At 38.7% G+C, this 24,795-nt stretch overlaps 1 pseudogene; it reads left to right on the forward strand.

Annotated features, from left to right (window-relative positions):
* Window positions 1–2,892: 2,892 nt before the first annotated feature.
* LOC124232301 (olfactory receptor 5AK2-like) lies at window positions 2,893–7,948 on the forward strand (annotated as a pseudogene).
* Window positions 7,949–24,795: the final 16,847 nt, after the last annotated feature.

Genomic DNA, 24,795 nt, shown 5'->3' on the forward strand with positions numbered 1-24,795 from the left:
TTTGGTATGACGTGTTCTCATTTTCATTTGTCTCCAGATAATATTTGATTTCTTCTTTGATTTCTTCAATAATCCATTGTTTGTTCAGTAGTGTGTTGTTTAGTCTCCACATTTTTGCACCTTTCTCTGCTTTATTCTTGTAGTTGATTTCTAGTTTCATAGCATTGTGATCAGAAAAGATGCCTGATATTATTTCAACTCTCCTGTATTTATTGATGCTTGCTTTGTTTCCCAGAATATGGTCTATTCTTGAGAATGTTCCACGCGCACTTGAGAAGAATGTGTAGCCTGCTGTTTTGGGATGAAGTGTTCTATATATATCTATTAAGTCCATCTGGTCTAATTTTTCATTTAATTCTATTATTTCCTTGTTGATTTTCTGTCTGGATGTTCTGTCCATTGGTGTTAATGGTGTGTTGAGATCCCCTACTATTATTGTATTGTTGTTGATGTCTTCTTTTAGTTCTGTTAAGAGTTGCTTTACAAATTTTGGTGCTCCTGTGTTGGGTGCGTATATACTTACAAGTGTTATGTCTTCTTGGTGGAGAGTCCCTTTTATCATTATATACTGTCCCTCCTTTGTCTTTCTTTACTTGTTTTACTTTGAAGTCTAGTTTGTCTGATATTAGTATAGCAACACCTGCTTTCTTTTGTTCATTATTAGCTTGGAGTATTGTCCTCCGTCCCTTCACTCTGAGTCTGTGTTTGTCTTTGGGGCTGAGGTGTGTTTCCTGGAGGCAGCATATTGTTGGGTCTTGTTCTTTGATCCATCCTGCCACTCTGTGTCTTTTGATTGGAGAGTTCAATCCATTTACATTTAGAGTGATTATTGAAATGTGGGGGCCTACCACTGCCATTTTATCTCTTGTTTTCCAGTTCTCTTCAATTTCCTTTGTTTCTCGTCCCATGGTTTAGTCTGTTCTGATGTAGAGCTGCTACTCTCTGTTGTCCTTCTACTTATCTCCTTTGCTCTTGGTTTGGTAGTCCCTTTCCTTTTTTTGATTTTTCAGGAATGAGGGTTTTCCTGAGCATTTCTTGAATAGGAGGTTTGGTGGCAATGAACTCCCTTAATTTTTGTTTATCTGGGAAAGTTTTTATTTCTCCATCGTATTTGAAGGATATTTTCACTGGGTAGAGAATTCTCGGCTGCAGGTTTTTGACCTTCAGATTTTTGAATATATCATTCCACTCTCTTCTAGCCCGTAAAGTTTCTGCTGAGAAGTCTGCTGAAAGCCTGATGGGGGTTCCTTTGTAGGTTAATTTCTTCTGCCTGGCTGCCCTTAGTATTCTCTCCTTGTCGTTGACTTTTGCTAGCTTCACTACTATATGACTTGGGTTTGGTCTACTTGAATTGATAAAGTTTGGAGATCCATTGGCTTCTGTCACATGAAGTTTCATCTCCCTCCCCAGGTTTGGGAAGTTCTCAGCCATTATTTCTTTCAATAGGCTTTCTGCCCCCTTCTCCCTCTCTTCTCCCTCTGGTATACCTATAATCCTTAGGTTGCATCTCCTAATTGTGTCAGATAATTCTCAGAGAGTTTCCTCATTTCTTTTTAGTCTTAGCTCTCTCTCCTCCTCTGCCTGCAGCATTTATATATTTCTATCTTCCAAATTGCTAATTCTTTCCTCCATGTTATCGGCCCTACTGTTCAGTGCATCTAGATTTTTCTTAATCTCCTCTATTGTGTTCTTCATTTCCAGTATTTCTGTTTGGCTCTTCTTTATAGCATCGAACTCTTTTGTGACATAGCTCCTGAACTCGTTGAGTTGTCTATCTGAATTCTCTTATAACTCATTGAGTTTTTAAATGATGGCTGTTTTGAAGTCATCATCATTTAGGTTGTATATTTCATTGTCTTTGGGATTGTTTTCTGTGTGTTTGTCATTTTCCTTCTGTTCTGGAGATTTAATATATTTTTTCATATTGCTTGATGTTGTAGACTTGTGCCTCCACATAGAGATAGTTACTGCTTCCACTTGTTTCTACTGGTGTGGTGGGTGGACAGCTGTTTATACTGCTCCAACCAGGAACCCTAACAGCTGTTGCTAACTGGGCCTGGGCCCCTCCACGCAGTCACAGTGATCCTGTGGGTTCCCTCTTCAGCTGTGGAGGCGGTCACAGGGGGGCTTCAGGCTGCTGGTGCCTACTGTTGCAGACCACCTAGACGTGGTCCGTCCTTAGGTTTTGCAGTGGTTTTATGGGCTTTCCCAGTGGCCAGGGGCAGGATCACTTATATTTGCAGCTCTGTCACTGTCGGCACCCACAAAATCTCACTTGTCCACTATGGGTCACAGCAGAGCTATGGGCATTTTCTACAGTCTGTGGTTAGCTCCCCTAGCTACGCTAGTTTTGTCCCAAGGTCTTCCAGCCTTGTGGTTGCCATATGGGTGCTCTCTACTAGTGCTGTGCAGAAGCTATCGCTGAGGCTTCTGTGAGACTGTAGAGTTTCCCCCCTGGGCCACAACGCCAGGTTGCTGGAACTCCACCCAGCCCCAGACCTCTCCCCTAGGATCTCGGGGAGCCCATTGCCCTAACTGGGGGATAGCCAGATGCCTTGAGTTCAGTGGCAGCTGGTCAGATGCTGCCCTGCCTGGGATTCTCCTCTTTTGGACCCTCCCAGCATTGTGGATGCTGGGCAGGGCCTGTCTGCTAGTGGCAGGCAAAGACCCCGCCTGCTGCCCGGAGGGACTTCAGAGTTTCTCCCCCAGGCCACGCAGCCAGCCGCTGGAGCTCCACCCAGCCCCAGACCTCTCCCAGGAGATCTCCGGTAGTCTCGAGCCTCTCCCGGGTGAGAACCTGGTCAGCGGAGCTTGCCGCGGCAGCTGGCAGGCTGGCGCGCCATTTGGGAGAGGCCCCAGGCGTTGTGGAAGCTGGGAGGGGCCTCTCCGATAATGGCAGGCAAAGTCCCTGCCTGCCGCCGGGAAGGGACTTCAGAGTTTCTCCCCCAGGCCATGTTGCCAGCTGCTGGAGTTCCACCCAGCCCCGGACTTCTCCCAGGAGACCTCCGGTTATCCCGAGCCTCTCCCGGGCTAGAGCCCGGTCAGCGGAGCTTGCCGTGGCAGCTGGTGGGCTGGTGCGCAGTTTGGGAGAGCCCCCAGGCATTGTTCAACATACATTGTATTTTTAAAACTCAAGATAATTCCCTGTACTTTATGCATCATCTGTGGGTAAAAGAGCGAATCTCTAGAAAGGAAGGTGTAGGCTCATTATCATGTGTTTAGTTAGGAGAAGAAGTATAAGTATTAACAGAACCTAAGAACAGGGCTCTGGTCAGTGCATCCCCATGGCTATAAATTCCACATCGTGGCTTAGGGCAGCCTCACTTTCTGGTCTCAAGCTCTGCATAGTCCTTCTGTCAATAAATCAGATGGTGCAGAGTCTGATATAGATCACCAGATGTGTTAGAACACAAATTCTTTTGGTGTGAGTCAACATTTGAGTTTGTCCCATTGAGAAGGGGACTCAAATGGCTCTTGTGCATTCTTTTACAACTGCCTGAGCAAAGGGTCTCAAATTATAAGTTTTAACAATTTCATCCACTGGGCAATGTTTTTGGCTCCCACACTTAACAAGGATAACAGCTGGATTCTGGGCAGCAATTAATAGGAAGTTTTGGAATACCGGTCATGAGAAGAAAGATTATTGACTGTTTTTATCCCTAGGGAGCGACATTTTGTGGCTTTAGTTGTTGCTCTTCATTAGGAGATTTTGTAGGTCATGTTGAAATGTCAAGCTGAAATAATCTGAGGTCTAGAGTTTGGACAGAATAATTGGCTTTTGTAAACAAGCTGCTTTCTCAGTACATTGAACAGGGCTTAAAAGGTATGGAAAATTACCAGCCACTCATTGAACATTTTTCTGTTAATTTTTTATCTAGTAATGTAATTTAAACTCCAAACTCATGTGAATTCAGGGTGGTAGTTACAAATACTCAGGTGATAATTCTTTTTGACATAGCAGAAGATGTTTTCCATGAGGGTAATATTTTTCTAAACCATTGTGTACTGAGATTGTAGATTTGGGTGCATCTACACTATGCATATCTAAGACAAAGTCTCCCCCCCACCCCCCCACTGAGCTCTCTGAACAAAAGACCTATGTTTCATGTAATAGTAGCATCTATTTGGCAGCCCAAGCAACTTCTCATGACCACCATTCTGGTTTGCAGGTTCCTTTTCAGTCTTCAGTTGCTAGGCATTTTCATTACTTGCTTATGCGCTCAGTATGACTGTACAGTGATCTCATTTATATTTTATCCATGTACTTTTTGAGATGTTTTACAGTTTAGTTTTATGGTTGTCTATTATATGAGGCAGCCTTGAGCAGAAGGATGAATAGGGTTTTCAAAAATAATTCTTCCCGCCTTCTCACTTGTTTTGAATTACCTGTCAAGGAATAAAAATTCCCACTATTGGTTTATGGGCAAGTAAATAGAATTCAGATTCTGAAAGCAATTATGAAAGCAGAATTCTAAAAATCTATTGTATCAAGGGTATTATCACTAGTACTAAACATTTGCCATCCAAAGTACACAGAATATGACAAATTTCATTTAAATGGGAAATTTCTGATAAATTATTAATCTTAATTTTTTTTGGATACTTCATGTACAATTGATTCTATTATTTTGCAGCAACACCCTCATATACAATTGCCACTTAACATTTGTGGTGGTTAGGCTTAGAGAATTTTTTTAAATGATCATTTCTTCTAATGCCCAAAAAGACAAATGTTATGGTATTCTAAGATAAGGTATACAACACAAAAAATGATATTGAAATATATTAATTACACTTTCTTGTTTGAAGAATAATATATTCTGAAAAATATAAACACAACTCACAAGATTCAGTGAGTTCTTATATTGGCAATATTCAAAATTACTATACATTAAAAGACTAAAGGTCATTCATGAGTAATCAAAATCAAGACTACAATGAATGTTGATTAAAATCACACTACCTGTTATAATAAATAAAAAACAAAATCTCAGTGACTTATCACAATAGAAGTTCTCAATCCATAAAATGTAGTAGAAAGAAGGCATTCTGGCAAGGGAACTCTGCTCCTCACAGTCATTGAGGAACAAACCCTGTAGGAGACTGCAATAACCAACACAGGTAGGACTGCCAGACTTCACAAATCAAAACACAAGCTGCCAAGTTAAATGTAAGCCAAGGATAAACAGGGAAAGCCTTTGTTATAACCAACTTTTCACACCACAGGAATTTAATATTGTTAAAATAATGTTATGTAATAAATACTCAGCATTCTAATTCCCCCACTTTTCCCAACAGCAACCTTTGTAGATGTTTTATTTTCAGGTTCAGGATCCAATCAAGGATTGTTTGTTAAGTAATTTTTAATATAAATATCTCCCATGCAATATTTATAGCTCGCTTATACTAAAAAATTATCTGTTGTTTATCTGCAATTCAAATTTCATTGGGTATACTGTATTTAAACTGGAAACTCTAACACATGGCTTTCAGAGTTTCCATAAATGTTAATAATCAGGGAACAGATGAGGAAGAGAAAGACTAGAAAGTCATACGGTTCCAGTTTGAGGGGAGGAGGCAGGACCTAGTTCAGGCCTAGAATTAGCATTCATTACTTTTACCCATGTTCTATTGGCAGAACCTGGTATCATGGCCGCACATAAGAAAGTTTGTTTGAGGGGCCGGCACCATGGCCGAAGGTTAAGTTCATGCCTCCGCTGCGGCGGCCCACGGTTTCGCTGGTTCGGATCCTGGGCATGGACATGGCACCGCTTGTCAGACCACGTTGAGGCACCATCCCATGTGCCACAACTAGAAGGACCTATAACTAAGATAAACAACTATGTACCAGGGGGAATTTGGGGAGAAAAAGCAGAAAAAAAAAAGATTGGCCACAGATGTTAGCTCAGGTGCCAATCTTTAAAAAAAAGAAAGTTTGGTTGAAACCATGCACTGATGCCATGCTCAGAAGAAAAGATGAATGTAAGGTTGAGCAGTAAGTCAATGTCCGCCATACCAATGGTCCATGATATACTACTCCTCAAAAAGTACTGCTCAGCAATGTGGAATGGTATTTAAGAGAAAAGACATTGGAATCAAGGAATTGAGGGCTTGCAGTATATGGAAAATCATAGGTGAAGACATCTCAGCTGTCTACATAACCAGATACAGAGGTAGCATGACTCAAAGTAGAACACAAAGAGATTCATGACTTAAAATAAAATAAGCTATCATTACATAGTAACAAAATTTTTACAAGATGATTTTCCTGCAGCTTGGATATACCCAGAAAGCAAAACAATGCAATGGGAAATACAAAACTATTTCTAAGAAATCCATACATATATGGATATATATAAAATGAGAGGACTATGTGACTTGTGAAGAATGCCACCTAGATAGCAGTTGCATGCTAAGCACTGTAGCATCAAAACACCCTGAAGCCTTCAAACATATGTGGATCATGATTCTATGTCAGAAAATTTCAATAATGACTACTAATAATTTCAGGAATTTGAATGGATTAAATTCAAATTAATTAAATTTGATTAGGATTAATTAGGACTCAAATGATAAATGACTTAGAAAAACTATAGGCCATTTAAAAGGTACCAAATAATACTGACATATGGCTTTAGCAAATATAGGTAACTGTTTAATGTAGTAGAAACATGTTTTAATCTATATTTCATAGAAATACAGGTATTAGACCTCAGCCTTCTACTATGAAATCTTATTTACTTTGAAAGTGAATCCATGGCTCACATATCACTTTTTTATGTGGTAATTACTCATTAAGAAATTAGAAGGAATATTTGGAAAGCAATGAACTCTGTTTGGAGTGTTTGCCATGAAAATCCCATTCAAAAAAAGTGACATGAAATGTAAGAGCATTTTTCCTCCAAGAAGTCACCAATATTTCCCTTCCTTTCTTGGTTCTCCTCCTGGTCCTTTCTAAGCTTTAGTAGCCCTGACACAAGGAAAAAGCACCGAAGTGACGGAATTCTTTCCTGTCAGATTTGGTGCCCAATAGAAGTTGCAGTATGTCTTCCTCATTGTATTTCTAGTGATCTATATGACCTCTGTAAAGGGTAATATTGGAATGATCCTACTCATCAAGACAGATTCCAGACTTCAAATACCCATGTACTTTTTCCTAAAACATTTGACTTTTGTTGATATCTCTTATACCTCTGCTATCACTCCCAAGATGCTGCAAAATTTCACAGTAGAAAAGAAATCAACATGATTCAGGGACTATGTCATACAGTTACTCATTTATGCAACATTTGTGACGAGTGTCTGTTATCTACTGTTTGCTTTTGCAGTGGACCACTATGAAGCCATCTATAACCCACTTTACTATGCCATAATTATGTCTTAAAGAGCCTGCATCCAGTTGGCAGCTACTTCAAATGTCATGGGCTCAATAAATCCTTGTACACACCGGTTTTACATTTCCACTGTTCTCCACAAGTCCAATACCATAAATCAGTTTTTATGTGACATTCCCCCAATTCTCACCCTTCCGTGCTCCAACATTGACATCACCATCATGTTTGCTGTCTTTGTGGGATTTAACTTGGTGTTCATTGTATTGTTTATCATCTTTTCTTACGTTTATATCATAGCTACCATCCTAATTTTGTCTTCTACTGCAGGGAGGAAAGAAGCCTTCTCCATGTGTGCCTCGCATCTGAGAGAAGTCAGCATTTTCTATGGAACTCTGCCATACATGAACTTGCAGCCTCATTCTAATAATTCCTGGGAGAATATGTAAGTGGCTTCTATGTTTGATGGCATTGTGATTCCCAAGTTGAATCCCCCGATCTATAGTTTGAAAAATAAGGAGGTAAAAGAAGCTCTGAATGGGAAGGGAGAAATTCTTCCAGATTGGTCCAAAATTGTTAAGATTCATCACATGAAAGCATCCAGTAGAGATGTTTGACAATTTAATGTTTCTGAATTTGGAACATGTTCACATCTTAAACCATGCTACCTCTTTTGATGGATATGTTCCTAGAATGTAGGAAATACAGTCACATCTCATTGATTAATTTTCCCTTGAATATAGTTTGAGAAACGTATCTTGTACTATTCATGGTTATTTAAAATATTAAGTATGTATGGACTTTACAGAGCACCTATCTGTTGCATTTCAGGTATATTTCAAATTTGAAATACGTTCTTAAAGACTAAAAAACACCAATTTAGTATATAATCAATATTAAAATTGAAGTTCGTTATTTCACATTCATTTAAACATGTTTCCTAAACTGTCTACAAACAGGCTGTTCATATGTTCTGTTCCAATTATTGTATAAACCTGAGTGTGAAATGACCATACCTCTTTGAGCAGTACCTTATGATTCAGGCTATACATTCAACTAAATCTTCTCCTATTAGCAACAATCTGTAGCACTTGGAAACAGTTATTTCTTCTGTGATGTTATTACTTCTTTTTGTCATCAGTTATCCTCTTTAGTCTGAATCCATCTCTTTCTTCCATAAGGTAAGGAAACTCCTGGAAGCATTTTCTGTACTTCTCTCCAATAGAGATAGAAAATCTCAACTGTATATGGATCCAGAAACTGAAACAATAGTCATTCATTTATGAAAGAAAATGAAAACACTAGATCATAAACCTGTATGGACTGATATGTTCATCACAGTGTTATTGACAACAGCCAAGACATGGAAACAACCTAAGTGTCCATCAATGGATGAACGGACAAAGAAAATGTGGTATATTTACAAAGAAATATTATTCAGCCATAAAAACAAATGAAATCTTGCCATTTGCAACAATATTCATGACCCTTGAGGGCATTACACTAAGTGAAATAGACAGAGCAAGACAAATGCCATATGATCTCACTTAAATGTGGAATCTGGAAAAAAAATGAAAAAAATCAAGTTCAAAGAAAAAGAGACCAGATTGATGGTTTCCAGGTGACTGGAGTGGAGGGTGGGCAAATAGGTGAAGGGGATCAAAAAGTATAAAGGCAGTTATAAAATAAATGTGTCATGGGAATATAACGTACAGCATGGTAATTGTAGTTAATAATACCATATTGCAGATTTGAAAGTTGCCAAGAATGTAAATCTTAAACGTTTTCCTCAAATGAAAAAGAAAATGTAATTGTATATGGTGACACATGTTAGCCAGACTTATTATGGTGATCATTTAACAATATACAAAACTACTGATTCATTATGTTGTATATCTGAAATTAACATTATATGTCAATTATACCTCAATAAAAAAGCCTGTAGGATATGTTGTTCAATGCAAAAAATATGATTGTGATAAGCTAATAACAGTAATTTTATATATATATATATATTTATATGCAGTTATAACTAAAATTCTAGACAAAATACCTTGGAATGTAACAATGCACTTTTCAGATGGAAGTGAAAATCTGTTTGTATCTTGTCTATTCAGGACTAGACTAAAGACATAAGTAAATTCATATGGTTAAAAATACACGTTACGCTGCACACAAAACATTTTCAAAGATTGACTATACGTTGGGAACAAAACAAGTCTCAATGAATTTATGAAAACTTAAATAATATTAAGCAGTATTTCTGATTAAAATGGTGTGGAATTGGGAAGAAACTACAAGAAGAAAGCTGGAAAAGTCACAAATAGGTGGAGACTAAACAGCATGCTACTGAATAACTATTGGATCGATGAAGGAGTCAAAGGAGAAATCAAAAAATACCTGGGGACCAATGAAAATGAAAGAAAAACATACCAAAACTTACGGGATGCATCAAAAATGGTACTAAGATGGAAGTATATAGCAATAAAGGCCTACCTCAAGAAAGAAGAAAAATCTCAAGAAAACAATCTAACCCTACACTTAAAAGAACTAGACAAAGAACAAAAGAAGCCCAAAGTCAATAGAAGGAAGAAAATAAAAATCAAAGCAGAAAATCATCTTCAATGGTGAAAAACTGAAAGCTATCCTTCTAAGAGCAGGAACAAGATAACAATGCCCACTCTTGCCACTCTTCTTTGTCATAGCACTGGAAATCCTAGCTATAGCAGGTACACAAGAAAAAGAAATAGAAGGTAATCAAATTTGAAAGGAAGACGTAAAACTGTCTCTATTTGCAAATGACATGATTCTATAATTAGAAATCCCTAAAAACTCCAAGGGAAACCTACTAAGAAATAACTAAGAAACAGTAAAGTTGTAGGGTACAAAATCAACATACAAAAATCAGTTGCATTTCTATAAACTAACAGCAAAGTGGCAGAAAGAGAAATCAAGAATACAATCCAATTTACAATCACAATAAAATACTTAGGAAGACATGTAACCAAGGAGTGAAAGATCAGTATGGTGAAAACTATGAGACGTTGTTGAAAGAAACTGAAGAAGACATAAAGAAATGGAATGCTATCCCATGCTCATGGATTGGAAAGATTAACATAGTTAAAATGATCATATTACCTAAAGAAATCTACAAATTCAATACAATCTTCATCAGAATCTCAGTGACATTGTTCACAGAAATAGAGCAAAGAATTCTAAAATTGATATGGAACAACAAAAGACTCCAAATAGCTGAAGCAATCCTGAGAAAAAAGAACAAAGCCAGAGGTATCAGAATCCCTGATTTCTAAATACACTGCAAAGTTAGAGTAATCAAAAAGGATGGTACCTGCGGAAAAAAGACACATCCAGATCAATAGAAGAGAATTGACAGCCCAGAAATAAACCTGCACATCTATCAACAGCTAATTTTCAAGAAAGGAGTGAAGAACATACAATAGAGAAAGAAGAGTCTCTCCAATAAATGGTGTAGAGAAACCTGGACAGCCACAAGCAAAAAAAAATGAATGTAGACCATTATCTTACAACATAGGTACAAATTAATTCAATGTGGATTAAACACTTGAATGTAAGACCTGAAACCATACAACTCCTGGAAGAAAACTCGGGCAGGACTCTCCTTGACATCTCTCTAAGCAGTATATTTTTGAATATCTTGTCTCCACAGCAAAGGGAAACCAATGAAAAAATAAACAAATGGGACTGCATCAAACTAAAAAGCTTCTGCACAGCCAAGGAAACCATTAACAAAATAAAAAGCTTTCCAATTGGGAGAAGATAATTGCAAATCATGTTTGATAAGGGGTTAACATACAAAATCATTATCTGAGAACTCACAGAATGTTTACCTCACCATCATGAGATTCTGCCTGACACCATCTAATTCTAAGGGACACAGATTATGATAAGAGGAAAGAATAAGCACATGGCTATCAAGCCAATATACTCTCTTTGTGCTGTGTCATCCCAAAGCTACTGTCTGACTCCATGCTCATACGGCCTCGTGAGTAGTGTTACAGTAACAATTTTGGGATAATACCTAGCATGACTGGGACACTCTTTTTCAAGATGCCTATATGCTTTGAAACAGTGGTATATGCTGGCCCTGATAGCTAGAATATATGACTCTGGGAACCAAGAAAGGGAAGTAGAAGTAGCCTGTATCACAATTACTCACACGGGCACTTAGGGAGTTGGTCTTTCCTGTCACTGCAAATTTAAGACTGATGGACTGTGCATTTCTCTTCCTGAGAGCATTCACTGCTACCAGCCTGGGAGGTCTGAACCACTGGGGGAATTAACAACCACCAAAAGCAGCCTTCAACATATGATTGATGAGAATTGTTATATGTGGACTCAGCTTCCTGGTCCCTCAGCTTGGTTAACTCTAAGATCTCTGTTTTATACTGACTCCAGAGAATCCTCAACTACAGTAAGCTCCCGTAGACCACAGAAGTAACTGACTTTTATTGGCCAACTTCCTTTTTCTGTCTCATTTCCTCACTCCTATACTGGTGCTTCCTTGACTCCCAAAGAAAGTATTCAAACTTAAATCCTGGTTTCAGGTTCGGCTTCTCGGAAATGCAAACTGGTAAACCAACCTGGCCTGAAAAGCAAGAAGATAAAAGTATTAAAGCTTCTATGATTATAAAGAAACAAAATATCCTTTCTCTATTTCTTTTGCTAGGATATTTCCTAAATCTTTCTTCGCAGCAAGCAAAGATATGGGAACCTCCTTTCCTTGACATGTAGAATGGAACTTAGCTTTGGTCTGTACACCTATGTGTCTGCGTGTATATGTGTGTGTGTGATAGTCAAGCATTTAAAACTTGCCTTGTAAGTTGACCTTATATTTTGCAATAAATAAGATGTGTTCAAAAATAGTAACAGTAGTTATGCTTGTTTGGTAGAATCACAAATGATTTTTATTCTTTCTTTTCTACTTAGGCATACTTTACAATGATTTATAATAAACATGACTACTTTTGTCATTTAAAAATCAAAGTTAAAAGTTCTTAAAATAAAATTTCAGCTAAGTACCTTTCCATCCCTATGAGTGATTTCTGAAGGAGTTATATCTGTAAACATAGACATCTAGATGTGATTTGCTAAATCACTGTTACACAAGGTGCAATGTTTTCTATATAAATAAGAGGGCACTGTCTACTGTCTTAAGAGAGAAAATCTAGTCTGGTTCTTGCTAAGAGAAGACTAGAGGTGTAATAGTAGGATATCTCAGACTTCAGCATGGATTACAGTAGGCTGCAGTGTAGATAAAAAGAGAAGGGACTGAATATACCTTTTTTTAAACCCAAAATTGCTGGACACAGTCATGCATCAGAGTGAAAAGAGAGCAAGGGAGATTGTTGACCTCCCTAGTCCATGAAGAAGTAATAGTAGCATCAGCCTTATTGGTATATAGAAGGCAGAAATTGTATATGCAATTAGGAATAGGAAAAAGATGGTTGGGTTGCAATAGGTGAGCCTCAGGTGGCTTACAGGAGACTCAATGAAATGTATTTCCCAACCTGCACAAAGTTGGTCTCTGTGCTTATTCAGAGTACCAGTCCTTTGAGGTTCACTTTGCTGTCACCTTTGGCATGAAGCTACCTTTGTGCCCAGATTGCTGTCATCTCCCTGGGCACTAGACTCTTTCATATTTTAGGAGTACCCTCACATTGTGGATGCGACAACTATAAATAATAAACTGCGCTACAAGGCACAGTTCTGTACTAGATAGAATTCTTCTGAAGACTTGATCTATACAGTAACCCTCCCTTATCCACAGGAGATACTTTTCAAGACCCCCAGTGGATGCCTGAAAGCACGGATACTACCAGAACCCTATATATACTATGCTTTTTCCTATACATACATGTTTGGGTTGCAGCAGCAAAACTAGCATGAATTTCTTTTTTCTTCACAATTTTATCGATAGAAGATTCGTTCTTACTGTATATCTTAGTAACCTCAGCATATGATTTTTTGTCTTTCCTTATTAAGTTGAGAAATATCATCTTTTCACCTAAAGGAAGCACTTTACAGCTTCTCTCTGGCACATCTGAATTACCAGCATCACTACTCTTGTGTTTTGGGGCCATTATTGAGTAAAATAAGGGTTACTTGAACATAAGCACTGCAATACTGTGTCAGTGGATCTTATAACCTAGACAGCTATGAAGTGACTAACCTGTAAATAATGTATACAAAGTGGATCCAGTGGACCAAGGGACAATTCACATCCCAGGCAAGACAGAGCAGGAAGACACAAGATGTCATTATGCTACTCAGAGTGCTGTGAAATTTGAAATTTATGAATTGTTTATTTCTGGAATTTTCCATTTAATATTTGTGCACTGAGGTTGACTCCATCCAGGTGCTGAAACCACAGAAAGCGAAATCATGGATAAGGGAGGACTACTGCATTAGCATAAGTTCTGTATTGTCCCTTGCTATACTGCCTAGCACAATTATTTGTACAAAAACAACCCTCACTAAAAATATATTTTCAAGTGCCACCTTTAAAGACCTTATGGCATATGAGTGTCAGTTATACAAGGGATAAAAAATAAGCATGGGCCACCGTAAACAAGGAAGTAAGGACTCAACCCATCTAAGCCTTAGTCTCCTGGTCTATAAAATGGGGATGATAACAGTATCTGCTTCATAGGATTGTAACAATAATTAAATAAAAGAACTCAGGTAAAAATCTTAGCACATTGTCTGTCAAATAGCAAGTTGCCAATAAATGTTAGGTGTCATTATAATGAATTCGTTAAGAAAAGGAGATTAGAAAAACCAGAGCTGGAAGAAATCCTGTAAAACTCATCTAGCATCATTGTGAAGGGTATCTGTCCTTGAATCAGAACTTCCTGAGATCAAACCCCAGCTTTGCCATTTATCACATAGGTGTCTCGCACTCTCTTTGCCAGTTTCCTCATTTGTAAATGGATATAATTGTCTGGCCTAAGTGACGTAATACGTCTAAAGTATTTAGTAAATATCACTTTGTAGTCACAATAAATCTTTGGTTATAATGATCAATTTCCTGGCTATTTTGCAAATGAGATAATCGTCATCAAAGCACCGGCCAATTGTCCAAGATCACACAGCAAGTTTGTGTCAGTTTTGGAACTAGAATCCATGTCTCCTAATCCCACCCAGTTTGAAAAAAAAAGCCAAAATGCCTGTAAAGATCTCAAGACAAGATGTCATGAAGAATGAGTCTAGATCTGGCCTTGTTGAGAATCCACTGAAGCAGCCTTTGCAACCTAGCCAAGGGCAAGATAAGACCAACAGGGGACAGTACATCCACATCAACGAGGTCGGCTGTATGGATTTCCAGTCTCTTCAAATTCCTTTCATCTTCCTACTCAAAATCACACCAGAAAATCGAAAACTAGACCATCAATGTCCTGACCACACCTCAGCACCATCTTTGCCTGTATAAGCTACAGATAGCCCTAATTGCACACTCTGCTCTCAACTCAGAACAGAATTTTTAACAACAGTTTGCTCCTGAAACCCATATTATGAATTGATTTGCTGAACCAGAAACAAGCTTTTAGGAACTTAAGGAGCATCACTGCATCTAAGGCCATTAAATAATTCTAGTGCTTATAAAGTAGAAAATATTACCTTAAAAGCAGGGGGGTAACATTAAGATGCCTCACTTCCACCTCCAGAGCCCCCACCTCCAAAGTTAAAATATTTGAAATAGAAAATTAGGATTGCTTATTCTGAGAGTAAAACTGCAAGTGAGTGAAACATCACTGAGGTCAAAAATAGACAAAGCCCTTTTGAAAGATCTGTCCTGTTACATTGGACAGAAATAAGGTTAAATTGTTGCCTTATCTAAAGGAAGAGTACATTCATTAAAAGAGGAGTTTGCCAGTAATGCAACCACACACACAGACACACAGAAAAACCTCTAAAAACAGAGGATAAAGGGAAATTTCCTATCCAAACGTATTTTATATATATATGTGTGTATATATATATATATAAGGAATTCTGCAGTATCATTCTTATGGCAAATCTGATGCACAATAGGATGCAGACATGAGGAATGAAACTTAAGGAGGGACCCCAAAAGTGGAGATAAGTCAATGTCATCCCCACACCACAGACAGCCTGGGTACAGGTTAGAGACCACATGTCCCTGTTTCCATCCCAGTGAAACACAGGAGGCCATAAGGGAGTAGCAGCGTCATGCAGCAATTTACCCTCACCCTCCGACTAATTGGGAACCCCAAAGCGCACTGGGTAAATCCCACTGCTGAGGAGTTAGAGATGGAAATCTAGTGGCTGCTTTCCTCCAAGTCCCTTTTGCTACTCTTAGCAAACAGCCTTGTCTTGGAGAAAGGAGTAATATAATGCCTGGGGGACAGTGAGTGTTCAGTACCATATTTGATGAAAGGACAGGGCTTAGGGAGCCTCAGTATCCTTTCCTCCAGTTTGAACCAGCCCATAGAGAATAGGCTGGAAATTGAGGACAGATTCCTTTATGAATATCCAAAGGCTCTGGCCAAACAGAAAGGGAAAGATGGAGGGTCTTAAGGATGCAGCTAGACAATAAGTAGAGATCTGATAAAATTAGTTCAGAACTGAATGAGATTGCCAAAATAGAAAGAGCTTTAGCTACAAAGCCAATTACAATCGTGTCCTGATCCCAGTCTAGTCACATTCCAGCTGTGTGACTTTGAGCAAGTTCCTTCCTGTCTGTTCTGATTCTCATCTGCACAATGAGGCTAAGGATCAGCTATAAAGCCTGCCTGAAAATTGTATTTAACATTTTGGAAGATAGTAGTTATGCAGCAAAAAGTAAAAAATACAATGACAAGAATCAGAAAATCACTGCAGAGCTGAATGTTTATTACTAACCATCAGCCCGCAGAGGCATGTATCTATGGCTTGCAGCAGCAAGCACCTCATAGGAAACCAAAATTTGGGTCTTTTGTTAGGCCTTCAGAAAGCACTTTTCCCCCTCCATGAGAATTTGTTTCACAGGCTTTGCAATTATTATCAGATGTAAAGATGATGCAAATAATGTGAGAGTGTAACCACTACCTCCCTTCCCAAAAAAGTGCACCTGGTAGAAAAGACCTAGGGACATTTCTAATTAGGTTGGGAAAGAACCATCAGGCATGACACTGAAATGAGTCACAAGGCCTGACACCGCTAAGATGAGAAGGGAGATTGGAGTGTATTTTAACTGAGACTTGCACCCACCCACCCTGCACCCTCCATCACAGAAAATATAGGACACAGTAGAATGTGGACATGTCTGGGTCTTAATGAGCCATCGATCCATCCATTCATTCTGTACTCATTAAGTCATGACTGAGCCCTCACTACAGCCAGGTTTTTGAAATACAGGACTAAAAAAGACATGATCCTTGCCCTCAAAAAATTCACAATCTTGTGGAGGAAAGACACAACAATGATGACACCATGCCCGAGGAACAATGAGAACACAAAGGAGCTCCAGCTCTATCCAGGTTGATCATGAGAAAGTAAAAGTGCTACTTAAACTGGTTCTGAAGAATGAGTAGTAGTCTCCTAGAAAGGAGAGGAAAAGGTAGGACAGTGTGCATGAGCAAAGGCACATAAGTCCTCCTTATGACTCCACACATAGTCTAGTGTAGGAGCACAGAAGATGTGAAAGGGTAGCAAATGATAAACTGATGGGCAGAGATAGCACATTCCCCTTTCTTGTGTGTCTTCTAAGAACGTCTAGTTGGATGTTCAGCACATATGTTCTCCGGAGAAGAGTGTTTATTATTAAACCTCATGTTGTCTGTAGATCTAATCTCCATATATGATAGAGTGGAATGAGAAGTATACTCTGTTGTGGTGGCAAAGAGGACTGAAGAACTTACCACAGCAGGGAAATGAGACAAGGCTTCCTTTTATCTAAGAGCTGGACGGACCCTCAGATATTATCCAAGGTAGTTTTCTTAACTTGGCATCCTTAGGTACTCAAAGAAAAATTCTATTTTTATTCAATTTATAAAAATCATATGTATATTAGGATGACCACCCTATTATCGAGTTCTTCCATGCAATCTTGATAGTCAAATTTTGCATTTATGATTTTGAACATCTTGACACCAAATGATCTGCCAAAGTGATACCTTTTGTCTTCTGAGTTGGTATAATTTAGGATCCCCAGGTCCTGTACTTTGAGAACAAGTTTATCTAATGACATCCCTCAATAAGCAATGAGGATATGGAGACCCAGAAAAGGGGTATGTCTTTGTAATGTATCCACTAATTTGTAACAAGGACTAAAACCCCAGAAGCCTGGATCAATGTTTGCTTTATCACAGATCAGCCACCACCCCCTCTGGATAAGCAGTCATCAATCCCATGAATTTCAGGATCTCTAGGTACAGATAAGTTCATAATTCACAAGGATGCAGTTTACCTTTTTTGTCACAGTTTCAACTTCCAGTTTAACTTGGACTAGGTCTGTGACCTACCTCTCTGAGAAGCAAGCAGAAAGGGTCAGGATAAATGTGTCCAGCTTAGGGTAAAAAAAAGATAGCTTTTAAACAAATCCACACTCTCTAATCTTCACATATTACAGAATTTGCGACTTCACACATATAGGAAGCAGGGGTTTTATTTTTTACATTCTGATGTGGGAGGAGCTCAATAAATCCTGACCAGCAGATGACCTGCAAGCTGGCTCTGAACAGTTGGAGGCTCCCTACCCCTGCCCTCTCTATGGGATGAGTGCTCCACTTGCCCTTCCAATTCCCAGAAGCTACCCCAAGACAATGAGTTTGAGGTAGTAATATGGTAATGAAGTTATCTAGACTGTGTGCGTGACTGAACCCAGTTAAGGTTCCCTGTGTATATGACTGAATCCAGTTAAGGCACCCATATGAACTTTAGGATTTGGCAGGCAGTTGCAGAAATCTACACATCATGTGCCTGCCCAGAAGAAGCCTTGTAAGTTCCCTTGCTTATTAAGCCTGTCACCTACCAATCTGGAGGGGGCTGCCTCTTTCTTCAGTCTCTCCCTGCCCTTGACATAAGAGGGATTGTTTCAGGTTACAGCCTGGAAGCTCCCTGTGAATTTGCATAACAACGGATGGTACCATGAAACTTCTGATCCTAAAGCAATTATTGATTTTTTGTTTAATTGAAGGGAGAAAATAACAACTTTCTTATTAGTAAAGTTTAAAAGCAGAGGAAGCAGTCAATTTGTGGTTTGCTTTATAGGTATTTGATACCTTATATGTAGTCACTGAATGAATGACAAGTTGATGTTACCTAAAACACCCATTTAATGCAATAAATAGTCGAACTTAGAAGTGGGAGATAAGTGAACCAGTGGGTGTGTGGATCCATGGAACTCTAGAACCTGGCTCTTCAGCAGAATCACCTGGGGAGTATTAGGAAAAGGCAAACTCGACCCTGGACTAATTATCTTAGAATTTCCATGGCTGAAGCTCAGAATTCAACATTTACTAAAACTCCTCAGGTAATTCTGATGATTATCTAATCAACCCAAATGAACTCTTGCCATGTTTTTCAATGGAAAAGATTCTAAGTTAATTGATTGAATTAGCTATGGCAATCAATTATAATCCTACCTGAGATGTAAGACCTCCCAGCATCAAGGTAACTGTTGATACCGACCCTGATTCCATCATAATCCTGATTTTATAGATGACATTCACAAAGGTGACAAATTTTTCCCAAGGTCACATAGCCTGCTTAATTGTGGAACTGAAATTTGAACCCAGATCTATCTGGCTCCATAGTTAACACTCAACTACCACACTATATGGCCTATCGAACACGTTTACCTTTGGGAATTACTTTTATTAAAAGGTTGTGGACTCTGTGTTATAGAACCTGAGAGCAGCCTGGGTTGATAACTTATTCTGTATATGACATTGGATGAGTCTCAATATCTCTACATCCTCACCTGTTAAAGCTCTAAGCTTTCTCAGGTTCATTCCTTTGAGGTCATTTGACATTCTATGAACTGTTTTTCAGTTGGTATGCTAGACACATTTCATTAGGTAATTAGCAATCCAAGTCCTCTTGACTATATGCCAAATGAATGGAGCAACCTACAGATATCACAGGGCTAAAGAGGAAAGATCTCTAAGGGATATAGCAGACGGAAAAGGCTTTTTGGAGAAGATAGGCCTGAAACATTTATCACTTTCCTCCCTGGTTACTATATTTACAAAGATTTTGTTTTTATTTAAGCTAATGTGGTGGCGTGGCCTGGTAAAAGTAGTCAATTACAGCCCCTTCAGTAGAGAAGAGGAATCCAATAGGCCACAGAGAAAAGCAGGCAGGGAGACAAAGTTGGTGGCTCCATGCTTCCTGCAGACCACCACAGTGTAGGGACAGCATTTTGCCATCAGCTTTGAGTCAGCTAGAAGTTGTAGCCAAATGCCCAACAGTTTCTTGGAGTTGAGTCTTCTTTCCTCAGTGAGGCCTGTGGGAGCCTCATCCATCCACTCCATCCTTGTGATTGTGGGAAGGGGTATCTAAGGAAGAGATTCTCTACCAGGGGTGATTTTGTCCCCCAGTGAAAAATGCAAATACCTAGAGAACCAGTTTGAATGTCATGATTTGGCAGGGGAAATAGGAGGAACGTGCTATGGATGTCTAGTGTGTAGAGGCCAGGAATGCTACTGAACATCCTACAACACTCAGGACATCTCCCCCATCCCCAGCAATAAAGAATGATCTGGCCCAAAAGGTCAATAGTGCTAAGGTTGGGAAACTCTGATATAAGGGAACAGCAATCACAACAACGCAAAAAAGGTAGCTAAACTCACTAAGGTCAGCCATGAATAGAAGTGTCTCATTTTTACCCTCTCCTCCCCACTCCAACATCAGAGGGAATAGAGAGGAAAGCACCTGCAGTCACTAGGCCAACTCAGGCAAGGTTTTTGGCAGGGTGGGAAAAGATTTAAACTGAATACTAGGTTGATTTTGTAATAACTTCTTAATTTAAAAGAGCTTAAGACTCGCAAGAATTGCAAAAATTATGGTATAGAGTTCCCGCGTACCCTTCACCTAGTTTCTCCTTCTCCCAGTAACGACATTACGTAACCATAGCACACGGTCAAAAGCATAAAAGTGACTATGATACAAAACTGTTAACTCAGGTACAGACATTTTTTGGACTTTACCAGTATTTGCATGCCCTCTTTTTTTTTGGGGGGGGGGTATACAGTTTTTTAAAGTTTTGTCACATGTATAGACTCAAGTAACCACTACCATAATCAAGACACAGAACTGTTCCATTGCCACAATGAAACCCTCTCTCCCGTTACCCCTCAATAGTCACATCCTTCCCCCAGCACTTATCTCTGATAAGCATTGATCTGTTCTCCAACACCACAATTTTGTCACCTCAATCATGTTATGTAAATGGCATCATATAGTATATAGCCCTTTAAAGGTTTTGTTTTTTCCACTGATCATAGTGCTGTTGTGAGTCATTCAAGTTGTTGTATGTTTCAGTAATTTATCGAAATACTTACTTACTGATGCATAGTGTTCTAGTGTATGGATGAACCACAGTTGGTTTAACTATTTCCTTGTTGAAGGACATCTAGGTGGTTTCCAGTCTGGGGCTATGGTAAGTAAAGCTGCTATGGACTTTTGTGTTCAGGCTTTTATGTGAAAATAAGTTTTCATTTCTCTAGGACAAATACTCAGGAGGGCAGTTGCTGCATCACTCATATGATAAGTGTACATGAAACTTTATAAGAACCTACCAAACTGGTTTCCAATGGATCTGTACCATTTTACATTCCCATCAACAATGCATGTGAGATCCACTTATGAGAATGATGTTTTAAAATGAAAAATGGTACTCACTAAACAAGAAAAAGCTCACATAAGCAACCTCAAACGACACCTAAGAGAACTAGAAAAAGAAGAACAAACAAAGCCCAGAGTCAGTAGAAGGAGGGAAATAATAAAAATAAGAGCAGAAATAAACGATATTGAAACAGAAAAGACAATAGACAGGATCAATGAAACAAAGAGTTGCTTCTTCAAAAGAATTAACAAAATTGACAAACCTTTAGCCAGACTCACCAAGCAAAGAAGAGAGAAATCGCAAATAAATAAAATTAGGAATGAGAGAGGAGAAATCACAACAGATACCAATGAAATACAAGAGATCATAAGAGACTACTATGAAAAACTATATGCCAACAAATTGAACAACCTGGAAGAAATGGACAAATTCCTAGACTCCTACAATCTCCCCAAACTGAATCAGGAAGAAATGGAGAATCTGAATAGGCCAATCACAAGTAAGAAAATAGAAATGGTAATCAAAAACCTCCCCAAAAATAAGAGTCCAGGACCAGACGGCTTCTCTGGAGAATTCTACCAAACATTCAAAGAAGACTTAATACCTATTCTTCTCAAACTGTTCCAGAAAATTGAGAAAGATGGAGTACTCCCTAACACATTCTATGAAGCCAACATCACTCTGATCCCCAAACCTGACAAGGACAACACAAAGAAGGAGAACTACAGGCCAATATCACTGATGAACATAGATGCAAAAATCCTCAACAAAATTTTGGCAAACCGAATACAGCAATACATCAAAAAGATTATACACCATGATCCAGTGGGATTTATACCAGGGACACAGGGATGGTTCAACATCCACAAGTCAATCAACGTGATACACTACATCAACAAAATGAAAAACAAAAACCACATGATCATCTCAATAGATGCAGAGAAAGCATTCAACAAGATCCAACACCCATTTATGATAAAAAATAAATAAAATATATCAATAAAATGGGTATAGAAGGAAAGTACCTCAACATAATAAAGGCCATATATGACAGACCCACAGCCAACATCATACTCAATGGACAAAAACTGAAAGCCATCCCTCTGAGGACAGGAACAAGACAAGGGTGCCCACTTTCACCACTCCTATTCAACATAGTACTGGAGGTGCTGGCCAGAGCAATTCGGCAGGAAAAAGAATAAAAGGAATCCAAATAGGTAACGAAGAAGTAAAACTCTCGCTGTTTGCAGACTACATGATCTTATATATAGAAAACCCCAAAGAATCCACGGAAAAATTATTAGAAATAATCAACAACTACAGCAAAGTAGCAGGGTATAAAATTAACGTGCATAAATCAGTAGCATTTCTATACACTAACAATGAACTAACAGAAAAAGAACTCAAGAACTCAATCCCATTCACAATCGCAACGAAAAGAATAAAATACCTTGGGATAAACTTAACCAAGGAAGTGAAGGATCTATACAATGAAAACTACAAGACTTTCTTGAAAGAAATAGGCGATGACATAAAGAGATGGAAAGACATTCCATGCACATGGATTAGAAGAATAAACATAGTTAAAATGTCCATACTACCTAAAGCAATCTACAGATTCAATGCTATCCCAATCAGAATCCCAAGAACATTCTTCACAGAAATTGAACAAACAATCCTAAAATTCATATGGGGCAACAAAAGACCGCGAATTGCTAAAGCAATCCTGAGCAAGGAAAACAAAGCCGGCGGAATCACAATCCCCGATTTCAAAACATACTGCAAAGCTACAGTGATCAAAACAGCATGGTACTGGTACAAAAACAGGTCCACAGATCAATGGAACAGAATTGAAAGCCCAGAGATAAAACCACACATCTATGGACAACTAATCTTCGACAAAGGAGCAGAGGGCCTACAATGGAGAAAAGAAAGTCTCTTCAACAAATGGTGCTGGGAAAACTGGACAGCCATATGCAAAAGATTGAAAATTGACCATTCTTTTTCACCACACACCAAAAAAACTCAAAATGGATCAAAGACCTAAAGATTAGGCCTGAGACAATAAGTCTTTTGGAAGAGAATATAGGCAGTACACTCTTTGACATCAGTTTCAAAAGAATCTTTTCTGACACTATAACTCCTCAGTTGAGGGAAACAATAGAAAGAATAAACAAATGGGACTTCATCAGACTAAAGAGCTTCTTCAAGGCAAGGGAAAACAGGATTGAAACAAAAAAACAGCTCACTAATTGGGAAAAAATATTTACAAGTCACTTATCCAACAAAGGGTTAATCTCCATAATATACAAAGAACTCACACTGCTTAACAACAAAAAAACAAACAACCCGATCAAAAAATGGGCAGAGGACATGAACAGACATTTCTCAAAAGAAGATATGAATATGGCCAATAGACACATGAAAAGATGTTCATCATCGCTAATCATCAGGGAAATGCAAATCAAAACTACACTAAGATATCACCTTACACCCGTTAGATTGGCAAAAACATCCAAAACCAAGAGCGACAAATGTTGGAGAGGTTGTGGAGAAAAAGGAACCCTCATACACTGTTGGTGGGAATGCAAACTGGTACAGCCACTATGGAAAACAGTATGGAGATTTCTCAAAAAGTTAAAAATAGAAATACCCTATGACCCAGCCATCCCATTACTGGGTATCTATCCTAAGAACCTGAAATCAGAAATCTCAAGAGTCCGTTGCACCCCTATGTTCATCACAGCATTATTTACAATAGCCAAGGCGTGGAACCAACCTACATGCCCAGAAACTGATGATTGGATAAAGAAGATGTGGTATATATACACAATGGAATACTACTCGGCCATAAAAAAAGGCAAAATTGGCCCATTCACAGCAACGTGGATGGACCTCGAGGGTATTATGTTAAGCGAAATAAGCCAGTCAGAGAAAGACGAACTCTATATGACTCCACTCATAGGTGGAAGTTAGTATATTGATAAGGAGATCTGATTGGTGGTTACCAGGGAAAAGGGGGGGTGGGGGGAGGGCACAAAGGGGTAGTGGTGTACCCACAACGTGACTAACAATAATGTACAACTGAAATCTCACAAGGTTGTAATCTATCATAACATTAATAAAAAAAAATTAGAAGAAAAAAATGAAAAATGGTATACCTTAATAGCCCATTGAGACTTTTTGTTTTGTTTTTTGAGAAGCATTAGCCCTGAGCTAACATCCACCACCAATCCTCCTCTATCTCCTGAGGAACATTGGTCCTGAGCTAACATCTGTGCCCATCTTCCTCTGTTTTATATGTGGGACTCCTGCCATAACATGGCTTGTTAAGCAGTGCATAGGCCTGCGCCAGGGATCCAAACCAACAAACCCCGGGCCACCCAAGCAGAGCACACAAACTTAACAGCTGCACCACCATGCCAGCCTATTGGGACTATTTTAATAACTAAAATGACTGTACATCTAATGCATATAAATGCAATCATATTAATGGAACTCACTGCCTACCCAGAAAGAGAAGTCCCAAAGAGCACAGGAGGTAGCAGTTATTATAGAAAATAAAACTATTTATCTTTATATCTAAACAAGTAGAGACTTCATGATCAAACATTCTGTCAGTAAATGCCATTT

This window comes from Equus quagga, unplaced genomic scaffold, assembly GCF_021613505.1.
Source record: "Equus quagga isolate Etosha38 unplaced genomic scaffold, UCLA_HA_Equagga_1.0 HiC_scaffold_442_RagTag, whole genome shotgun sequence".
In the NCBI taxonomy this organism is placed as follows: domain Eukaryota; kingdom Metazoa; phylum Chordata; class Mammalia; order Perissodactyla; family Equidae; genus Equus; species Equus quagga.